This window comes from Loxodonta africana, chromosome 1 (genome assembly GCF_030014295.1).
Source record: "Loxodonta africana isolate mLoxAfr1 chromosome 1, mLoxAfr1.hap2, whole genome shotgun sequence".
Classification (NCBI taxonomy): Eukaryota; Metazoa; Chordata; class Mammalia; order Proboscidea; family Elephantidae; genus Loxodonta; species Loxodonta africana.
In genome coordinates this window covers 236,891,594-236,902,924 of record NC_087342.1, presented here as the reverse complement: position 1 = coordinate 236,902,924, position 11,331 = coordinate 236,891,594, and positions in this window count along the sequence as shown.

Here is an 11,331-nt window from a genome sequence, read left to right as displayed (position 1 = left end):
GTCTCTCCCCTGTTAGAGCTGTGTGCTGTTGGTGACACTCACCTCCGTAAGCACACACTGCAGGGCTGAGTCTCTCCCTGTTAGAGCTGTGTGCTGTTGGTGACACTCACCTCTGTAAGCACACACTGCAGGGCTGAGTCTCTCCCCTGTTAGAGCTGTGTGCTGTTGGTGACACTCACCTCTGTAAGCACACACTGCAGGGCTGAGTCTCTCCCCTGTTAGAGCTGTGTGCTGTTGGTGACACTCACCTCCGTAAGCACACACTGCAGGGCTGAGTCTCTCCCCTGTTAGAGCTGTGTGCTGTTGGTGACACTCACCTCCGTAAGCACACACTGCAGGGCTGAGTCTCTCCCCTGTTAGAGCTGTGTGCTGTTGGTGACACTCACCTCGTAAGCACACACTGCAGGGCTGAGTCTCTCCCTGTTAGAGCTGTGTGCTGTTGGTGACACTCACCTCCGTAAGCACACACTGCAGGGCTGAGTCTCTCCCCTGTTAGAGCTGTGTGCTGTTGGTGACACTCACCTCGTAAGCACACACTGCAGGGCTGAGTCTCTCCCCTGTTAGAGCTGTGTGCTGTTGGTGACACTCACCTCCGTAAGCACACACTGCAGGGCTGAGTCTCTCCCCTGTTAGAGCTGTGTGCTGTTGGTGACACTCACCTCCTGTAAGCACACACTGCAGGGCTGAGTCTCTCCCCTGTTAGAGCTGTGTGCTGTTGGTGACACTCACCTCCGTAAGCACACACTGCAGGGCTGAGTCTCTCCCCTGTTAGAGCTGTGTGCTGTTGGTGACACTCACCTCTGTAAGCACACACTGCAGGGCTGAGTCTCTCCCCTGTTAGAGCTGTGTGCTGTTGGTGACACTCACCTCCGTAAGCACACACTGCAGGGCTGAGTCTCTCCCCTGTTAGAGCTGTGTGCTGTTGGTGACACTCACCTCTGTAAGCACACACTGCAGGGCTGAGTCTCTCCCTGTTAGAGCTGTGTGCTGTTGGTGACACTCACCTCCGTAAGCACACACTGCAGGGCTGAGTCTCTCCCCTGTTAGAGCTGTGTGCTGTTGGTGACACTCACCTCCGTAAGCACACACTGCAGGGCTGAGTCTCTCCCCTGTTAGAGCTGTGTGCTGTTGGTGACACTCACCTCCGTAAGCACACACTGCAGGGCTGAGTCTCTCCCCTGTTAGAGCTGTGTGCTGTTGGTGACACTCACCTCTGTAAGCACACACTGCAGGGCTGAGTCTCTCCCCTGTTAGAGCTGTGTGCTGTTGGTGACACTCACCTCTGTAAGCACACACTGCAGGGCTGAGTCTCTCCCCTGTTAGAGCTGTGTGCTGTTGGTGACACTCACCTCCGTAAGCACACACTGCAGGGCTGAGTCTCTCCCCTGTTAGAGCTGTGTGCTGTTGGTGACACTCACCTCCGTAAGCACACACTGCAGGGCTGAGTCTCTCCCCTGCTAGAGCTGTGTGCTGTTGGTGACACTCACCTCCGTAAGCACACACTGCAGGGCTGAGTCTCTCCCCTGTTAGAGCTGTGTGCTGTTGGTGACACTCACCTCCGTAAGCACACACTGCAGGGCTGAGTCTCTCCCCTGTTAGAGCTGTGTGCTGTTGGTGACACTCACCTCCGTAAGCACACACTGCAGGGCTGAGTCTCTCCCCTGTTAGAGCTGTGTGCTGTTGGTGACACTCACCTCCGTAAGCACACACTGCAGGGCTGAGTCTCTCCCCTGTTAGAGCTGTGTGCTGTTGGTGACACTCACCTCTGTAAGCACACACTGCAGGGCTGAGTCTCTCCCCTGTTAGAGCTGTGTGCTGTTGGTGACACTCACCTCTGAGAGCACACACTGCAGGGCTGAGTCTCTCCCCTGTTAGAGCTGTGTGCTGTTGGTGACACTCACCTCCGTAAGCACACACTGCAGGGCTGAGTCTCTCCCCTGTTAGAGCTGTGTGCTGTTGGTGACACTCACCTCTGTAAGCACACACTGCAGGGCTGAGTCTCTCCCCTGTTAGAGCTGTGTGCTGTTGGTGACACTCACCTCCGTAAGCACACACTGCAGGGCTGAGTCTCTCCCCTGTTAGAGCTGTGTGCTGTTGGTGACACTCACCTCCGTAAGCACACACTGCAGGGCTGAGTCTCTCCCCTGTTAGAGCTGTGTGCTGTTGGTGACACTCACCTCCGTAAGCACACACTGCAGGGCTGAGTCTCTCCCCTGTTAGAGCTGTGTGCTGTTGGTGACACTCACCTCCGTAAGCACACACTGCAGGGCTGAGTCTCTCCCCTGTTAGAGCTGTGTGCTGTTGGTGACACTCACCTCCGTAAGCACACACTGCAGGGCTGAGTCTCTCCCCTGTTAGAGCTGTGTGCTGTTGGTGACACTCACCTCTGTAAGCACACACTGCAGGGCTGAGTCTCTCCCCTGCTAGAGCTGTGTGCTGTTGGTGACACTCACCTCTGTAAGCACACACTGCAGGGCTGAGTCTCTCCCCTGTTAGAGCTGTGTGCTGTTGGTGACACTCACCTCTGTAAGCACACACTGCAGGGCTGAGTCTCTCCCCTGTTAGAGCTGTGTGCTGTTGGTGACACTCACCTCTGTAAGCACACACTGCAGGGCTGAGTCTCTCCCCTGTTAGAGCTGTGTGCTGTTGGTGACACTCACCTCCGTAAGCACACACTGCAGGGCTGAGTCTCTCCCCTGTTAGAGCTGTGTGCTGTTGGTGACACTCACCTCCGTAAGCACACACTGCAGGGCTGAGTCTCTCCCCTGTTAGAGCTGTGTGCTGTTGGTGACACTCACCTCTGTAAGCACACACTGCAGGGCTGAGTCTCTCCCCTGTTAGAGCTGTGTGCTGTTGGTGACACTCACCTCTGTAAGCACACACTGCAGGGCTGAGTCTCTCCCCTGTTAGAGCTGTGTGCTGTTGGTGACACTCACCTCCGTAAGCACACACTGCAGGGCTGAGTCTCTCCCCTGTTAGAGCTGTGTGCTGTTGGTGACACTCACCTCCGTAAGCACACACTGCAGGGCTGAGTCTCTCCCCTGTTAGAGCTGTGTGCTGTTGGTGACACTCACCTCCGTAAGCACACACTGCAGGGCTGAGTCTCTCCCCTGTTAGAGCTGTGTGCTGTTGGTGACACTCACCTCCGTAAGCACACACTGCAGGGCTGAGTCTCTCCCCTGTTAGAGCTGTGTGCTGTTGGTGACACTCACCTCCGTAAGCACACACTGCAGGGCTGAGTCTCTCCCCTGTTAGAGCTGTGTGCTGTTGGTGACACTCACCTCCGTAAGCACACACTGCAGGGCTGAGTCTCTCCCCTGTTAGAGCTGTGTGCTGTTGGTGACACTCACCTCCGTAAGCACACACTGCAGGGCTGAGTCTCTCCCCTGTTAGAGCTGTGTGCTGTTGGTGACACTCACCTCCGTAAGCACACACTGCAGGGCTGAGTCTCTCCCCTGTTAGAGCTGTGTGCTGTTGGTGACACTCACCTCCGTAAGCACACACTGCAGGGCTGAGTCTCTCCCCTGTTAGAGCTGTGTGCTGTTGGTGACACTCACCTCCGTAAGCACACACTGCAGGGCTGAGTCTCTCCCCTGTTAGAGCTGTGTGCTGTTGGTGACACTCACCTCCGAAGCACACACTGCAGGGCTGAGTCTCTCCCCTGTTAGAGCTGTGTGCTGTTGGTGACACTCACCTCTGAGAGCACACACTGCAGGGCTGAGTCTCTCCCCTGTTAGAGCTGTGTGCTGTTGGTGACACTCACCTCCGTAAGCACACACTGCAGGGCTGAGTCTCTCCCCTGTTAGAGCTGTGTGCTGTTGGTGACACTCACCTCCGTAAGCACACACTGCAGGGCTGAGTCTCTCCCCTGTTAGAGCTGTGTGCTGTTGGTGACACTCACCTCCGTAAGCACACACTGCAGGGCTGAGTCTCTCCCCTGTTAGAGCTGTGTGCTGTTGGTGACACTCACCTCCGTAAGCACACACTGCAGGGCTGAGTCTCTCCCCTGTTAGAGCTGTGTGCTGTTGGTGACACTCACCTCTGTAAGCACACACTGCAGGGCTGAGTCTCTCCCCTGTTAGAGCTGTGTGCTGTTGGTGACACTCACCTCCGTAAGCACACACTGCAGGGCTGAGTCTCTCCCCTGTTAGAGCTGTGTGCTGTTGGTGACACTCACCTCTGTAAGCACACACTGCAGGGCTGAGTCTCTCCCCTGTTAGAGCTGTGTGCTGTTGGTGACACTCACCTCTGAGAGCACACACTGCAGGGCTGAGTCTCTCCCCTGTTAGAGCTGTGTGCTGTTGGTGACACTCACCTCCGTAAGCACACACTGCAGGGCTGAGTCTCTCCCCTGTTAGAGCTGTGTGCTGTTGGTGACACTCACCTCTGTAAGCACACACTGCAGGGCTGAGTCTCTCCCCTGTTAGAGCTGTGTGCTGTTGGTGACACTCACCTCCGTAAGCACACACTGCAGGGCTGAGTCTCTCCCCTGTTAGAGCTGTGTGCTGTTGGTGACACTCACCTCCGTAAGCACACACTGCAGGCTGAGTCTCTCCCCTGTTAGAGCTGTGTGCTGTTGGTGACACTCACCTCCGTAAGCACACACTGCAGGGCTGAGTCTCTCCCCTGTTAGAGCTGTGTGCTGTTGGTGACACTCACCTCTGTAAGCACACACTGCAGGGCTGAGTCTCTCCCCTGTTAGAGCTGTGTGCTGTTGGTGACACTCACCTCCGTAAGCACACACTGCAGGGCTGAGTCTCTCCCCTGTTAGAGCTGTGTGCTGTTGGTGACACTCACCTCTGTAAGCACACACTGCAGGGCTGAGTCTCTCCCCTGCTAGAGCTGTGTGCTGTTGGTGACACTCACCTCTGTAAGCACACACTGCAGGGCTGAGTCTCTCCCCTGTTAGAGCTGTGTGCTGTTGGTGACACTCACCTCTGTAAGCACACACTGCAGGGCTGAGTCTCTCCCCTGTTAGAGCTGTGTGCTGTTGGTGACACTCACCTCTGTAAGCGCACACTGCAGGGCTGAGTCTCTCCCCTGTTAGAGCTGTGTGCTGTTGGTGACACTCACCTCCGTAAGCACACACTGCAGGGCTGAGTCTCTCCCCTGTTAGAGCTGTGTGCTGTTGGTGACACTCACCTCCGTAAGCACACACTGCAGGGCTGAGTCTCTCCCCTGTTAGAGCTGTGTGCTGTTGGTGACACTCACCTCTGTAAGCACACACTGCAGGGCTGAGTCTCTCCCCTGTTAGAGCTGTGTGCTGTTGGTGACACTCACCTCTGTAAGCACACACTGCAGGGCTGAGTCTCTCCCCTGTTAGAGCTGTGTGCTGTTGGTGACACTCACCTCCGTAAGCACACACTGCAGGGCTGAGTCTCTCCCCTGCTAGAGCTGTGTGCTGTTGGTGACACTCACCTCCGTAAGCACACACTGCAGGGCTGAGTCTCTCCCCTGTTAGAGCTGTGTGCTGTTGGTGACACTCACCTCCGTAAGCACACACTGCAGGGCTGAGTCTCTCCCCTGCTAGAGCTGTGTGCTGTTGGTGACACTCACCTCCGTAAGCACACACTGCAGGGCTGAGTCTCTCCCCTGTTAGAGCTGTGTGCTGTTGGTGACACTCACCTCTGTAAGCACACACTGCAGGGCTGAGTCTCTCCCCTGTTAGAGCTGTGTGCTGTTGGTGACACTCACCTCCGTAAGCACACACTGCAGGGCTGAGTCTCTCCCCTGTTAGAGCTGTGTGCTGTTGGTGACACTCACCTCCGTAAGCACACACTGCAGGGCTGAGTCTCTCCCCTGTTAGAGCTGTGTGCTGTTGGTGACACTCACCTCCGTAAGCACACACTGCAGGGCTGAGTCTCTCCCTGTTAGAGCTGTGTGCTGTTGGTGACACTCACCTCCGTAAGCACACACTGCAGGGCTGAGTCTCTCCCCTGTTAGAGCTGTGTGCTGTTGGTGACACTCACCTCCGTAAGCACACACTGCAGGGCTGAGTCTCTCCCCTGTTAGAGCTGTGTGCTGTTGGTGACACTCACCTCTGAGAGCACACACTGCAGGGCTGAGTCTCTCCCCTGTTAGAGCTGTGTGCTGTTGGTGACACTCACCTCTGAGAGCACACACTGCAGGGCTGAGTCTCTCCCCTGTTAGAGCTGTGTGCTGTTGGTGACACTCACCTCCGTAAGCACACACTGCAGGGCTGAGTCTCTCCCCTGCTAGAGCTGTGTGCTGTTGGTGACACTCACCTCCGTAAGCACACACTGCAGGGCTGAGTCTCTCCCCTGCTAGAGCTGTGTGCTGTTGGTGACACTCACCTCCGTAAGCACACACTGCAGGGCTGAGTCTCTCCCCTGTTAGAGCTGTGTGCTGTTGGTGACACTCACCTCCGTAAGCACACACTGCAGGGCTGAGTCTCTCCCCTGTTAGAGCTGTGTGCTGTTGGTGACACTCACCTCTGTAAGCACACACTGCAGGGCTGAGTCTCTCCCCTGTTAGAGCTGTGTGCTGTTGGTGACACTCACCTCCGTAAGCACACACTGCAGGGCTGAGTCTCTCCCCTGTTAGAGCTGTGTGCTGTTGGTGACACTCACCTCTGTAAGCACACACTGCAGGGCTGAGTCTCTCCCCTGTTAGAGCTGTGTGCTGTTGGTGACACTCACCTCTGAGAGCACACACTGCAGGGCTGAGTCTCTCCCCTGTTAGAGCTGTGTGCTGTTGGTGACACTCACCTCCGTAAGCACACACTGCAGGGCTGAGTCTCTCCCCTGTTAGAGCTGTGTGCTGTTGGTGACACTCACCTCTGTAAGCACACACTGCAGGGCTGAGTCTCTCCCCTGTTAGAGCTGTGTGCTGTTGGTGACACTCACCTCCGTAAGCACACACTGCAGGGCTGAGTCTCTCCCCTGTTAGAGCTGTGTGCTGTTGGTGACACTCACCTCCGTAAGCACACACTGCAGGGCTGAGTCTCCCCCTGTTAGAGCTGTGTGCTGTTGGTGACACTCACCTCCGTAAGCACACACTGCAGGGCTGAGTCTCTCCCCTGTTAGAGCTGTGTGCTGTTGGTGACACTCACCTCTGTAAGCACACACTGCAGGGCTGAGTCTCTCCCCTGTTAGAGCTGTGTGCTGTTGGTGACACTCACCTCCGTAAGCACACACTGCAGGGCTGAGTCTCTCCCCTGTTAGAGCTGTGTGCTGTTGGTGACACTCACCTCCGTAAGCACACACTGCAGGGCTGAGTCTCTCCCCTGTTAGAGCTTGTGCTGTTGGTGACACTCACCTCTGTAAGCACACACTGCAGGGCTGAGTCTCTCCCCTGCTAGAGCTGTGTGCTGTTGGTGACACTCACCTCCGTAAGCACACACTGCAGGGCTGAGTCTCTCCCCTGTTAGAGCTGTGTGCTGTTGGTGACACTCACCTCCGTAAGCACACACTGCAGGGCTGAGTCTCTCCCCTGTTAGAGCTGTGTGCTGTTGGTGACACTCACCTCCGTAAGCGCACACTGCAGGGCTGAGTCTCTCCCCTGTTAGAGCTGTGTGCTGTTGGAGACACTCACCTCCGTAAGCACACACTGCAGGGCTGAGTCTCTCCCCTGTTAGAGCTGTGTGCTGTTGGTGACACTCACCTCCGTAAGCACACACTGCAGGGCTGAGTCTCTCCCCTGTTAGAGCTGTGTGCTGTTGGTGACACTCACCTCCGTAAGCACACACTGCAGGGCTGAGTCTCTCCCCTGTTAGAGCTGTGTGCTGTTGGTGACACTCACCTCTGTAAGCACACACTGCAGGGCTGAGTCTCTCCCCTGTTAGAGCTGTGTGCTGTTGGTGACACTCACCTCCGTAAGCACACACTGCAGGGCTGAGTCTCTCCCCTGCTAGAGCTGTGTGCTGTTGGTGACACTCACCTCCGTAAGCACACACTGCAGGGCTGAGTCTCTCCCCTGTTAGAGCTGTGTGCTGTTGGTGACACTCACCTCCGTAAGCACACACTGCAGGGCTGAGTCTCTCCCCTGCTAGAGCTGTGTGCTGTTGGTGACACTCACCTCCGTAAGCACACACTGCAGGGCTGAGTCTCTCCCCTGTTAGAGCTGTGTGCTGTTGGTGACACTCACCTCTGTAAGCACACACTGCAGGGCTGAGTCTCTCCCCTGTTAGAGCTGTGTGCTGTTGGTGACACTCACCTCCGTAAGCACACACTGCAGGGCTGAGTCTCTCCCCTGTTAGAGCTGTGTGCTGTTGGTGACACTCACCTCCGTAAGCACACACTGCAGGGCTGAGTCTCTCCCCTGTTAGAGCTGTGTGCTGTTGGTGACACTCACCTCCGTAAGCACACACTGCAGGGCTGAGTCTCTCCCCTGTTAGAGCTGTGTGCTGTTGGTGACACTCACCTCCGTAAGCACACACTGCAGGGCTGAGTCTCTCCCCTGTTAGAGCTGTGTGCTGTTGGTGACACTCACCTCCGTAAGCACACACTGCAGGGCTGAGTCTCTCCCCTGTTAGAGCTGTGTGCTGTTGGTGACACTCACCTCTGAGAGCACACACTGCAGGGCTGAGTCTCTCCCCTGTTAGAGCTGTGTGCTGTTGGTGACACTCACCTCTGAGAGCACACACTGCAGGGCTGAGTCTCTCCCCTGTTAGAGCTGTGTGCTGTTGGTGACACTCACCTCCGTAAGCACACACTGCAGGGCTGAGTCTCTCCCCTGCTAGAGCTGTGTGCTGTTGGTGACACTCACCTCCGTAAGCACACACTGCAGGGCTGAGTCTCTCCCCTGCTAGAGCTGTGTGCTGTTGGTGACACTCACCTCCGTAAGCACACACTGCAGGGCTGAGTCTCTCCCCTGTTAGAGCTGTGTGCTGTTGGTGACACTCACCTCCGTAAGCACACACTGCAGGGCTGAGTCTCTCCCCTGTTAGAGCTGTGTGCTGTTGGTGACACTCACCTCCGTAAGCACACACTGCAGGGCTGAGTCTCTCCCCTGTTAGAGCTGTGTGCTGTTGGTGACACTCACCTCCGTAAGCACACACTGCAGGGCTGAGTCTCTCCCCTGTTAGAGCTGTGTGCTGTTGGTGACACTCACCTCCGTAAGCACACACTGCAGGGCTGAGTCTCTCCCCTGTTAGAGCTGTGTGCTGTTGGTGACACTCACCTCTGAGAGCACACACTGCAGGGCTGAGTCTCTCCCCTGTTAGAGCTGTGTGCTGTTGGTGACACTCACCTCCGTAAGCACACACTGCAGGGCTGAGTCTCTCCCCTGTTAGAGCTGTGTGCTGTTGGTGACACTCACCTCTGTAAGCACACACTGCAGGGCTGAGTCTCTCCCCTGTTAGAGCTGTGTGCTGTTGGTGACACTCACCTCCGTAAGCACACACTGCAGGGCTGAGTCTCTCCCCTGTTAGAGCTGTGTGCTGTTGGTGACACTCACCTCCGTAAGCACACACTGCAGGGCTGAGTCTCCCCCCTGTTAGAGCTGTGTGCTGTTGGTGACACTCACCTCCGTAAGCACACACTGCAGGGCTGAGTCTCTCCCCTGTTAGAGCTGTGTGCTGTTGGTGACACTCACCTCTGTAAGCACACACTGCAGGGCTGAGTCTCTCCCCTGTTAGAGCTGTGTGCTGTTGGTGACACTCACCTCCGTAAGCACACACTGCAGGGCTGAGTCTCTCCCCTGTTAGAGCTGTGTGCTGTTGGTGACACTCACCTCCGTAAGCACACACTGCAGGGCTGAGTCTCTCCCCTGTTAGAGCTTGTGCTGTTGGTGACACTCACCTCTGTAAGCACACACTGCAGGGCTGAGTCTCTCCCCTGCTAGAGCTGTGTGCTGTTGGTGACACTCACCTCTGTAAGCACACACTGCAGGGCTGAGTCTCTCCCCTGTTAGAGCTGTGTGCTGTTGGTGACACTCACCTCTGTAAGCACACACTGCAGGGCTGAGTCTCTCCCCTGTTAGAGCTGTGTGCTGTTGGTGACACTCACCTCTGTAAGCGCACACTGCAGGGCTGAGTCTCTCCCCTGTTAGAGCTGTGTGCTGTTGGAGACACTCACCTCCGTAAGCACACACTGCAGGGCTGAGTCTCTCCCCTGTTAGAGCTGTGTGCTGTTGGTGACACTCACCTCCGTAAGCACACACTGCAGGGCTGAGTCTCTCCCCTGTTAGAGCTGTGTGCTGTTGGTGACACTCACCTCTGTAAGCACACACTGCAGGGCTGAGTCTCTCCCCTGTTAGAGCTGTGTGCTGTTGGTGACACTCACCTCTGTAAGCACACACTGCAGGGCTGAGTCTCTCCCCTGTTAGAGCTGTGTGCTGTTGGTGACACTCACCTCCGTAAGCACACACTGCAGGGCTGAGTCTCTCCCCTGTTAGAGCTGTGTGCTGTTGGTGACACTCACCTCCGTAAGCACACACTGCAGGGCTGAGTCTCTCCCCTGTTAGAGCTGTGTGCTGTTGGTGACACTCACCTCTGTAAGCACACACTGCAGGGCTGAGTCTCTCCCCTGTTAGAGCTGTGTGCTGTTGGAGACACTCACCTCTGTAAGCACACACTGCAGGGCTGAGTCTCTCCCCTGTTAGAGCTGTGTGCTGTTGGAGACACTCACCTCTGTAAGCACACACTGCAGGGCTGAGTCTCTCCCCTGTTAGAGCTGTGTGCTGTTGGAGACACTCACCTCTGTAAGCACACACTGCAGGGCTGAGTCTCTCCCCTGCTAGAGCTGTGTGCTGTTGGTGACACTCACCTCCGTAAGCACACACTGCAGGGCTGAGTCTCTCCCCTGTTAGAGCTGTGTGCTGTTGGTGACACTCACCTCCGTAAGCACACACTGCAGGGCTGAGTCTCTCCCCTGTTAGAGCTGTGTGCTGTTGGTGACACTCACCTCCGTAAGCACACACTGCAGGGCTGAGTCTCTCCCCTGTTAGAGCTGTGTGCTGTTGGTGACACTCACCTCCGTAAGCACACACTGCAGGGCTGAGTCTCTCCCCTGTTAGAGCTGTGTGCTGTTGGTGACACTCACCTCTGTAAGCGCACACTGCAGGGCTGAGTCTCTCCCCTGTTAGAGCTGTGTGCTGTTGGTGACACTCACCTCCGTAAGCACACACTGCAGGGCTGAGTCTCTCCCCTGTTAGAGCTGTGTGCTGTTGGTGACACTCACCTCTGTAAGCACACACTGCAGGGCTGAGTCTCTCCCCTGTTAGAGCTGTGTGCTGTTGGTGACACTCACCTCTGTAAGCGCACACTGCAGGGCTGAGTCTCTCCCCTGTTAGAGCTGTGTGCTGTTGGAGACACTCACCTCCGTAAGCACACACTGCAGGGCTGAGTCTCTCCCCTGTTAGAGCTGTGTG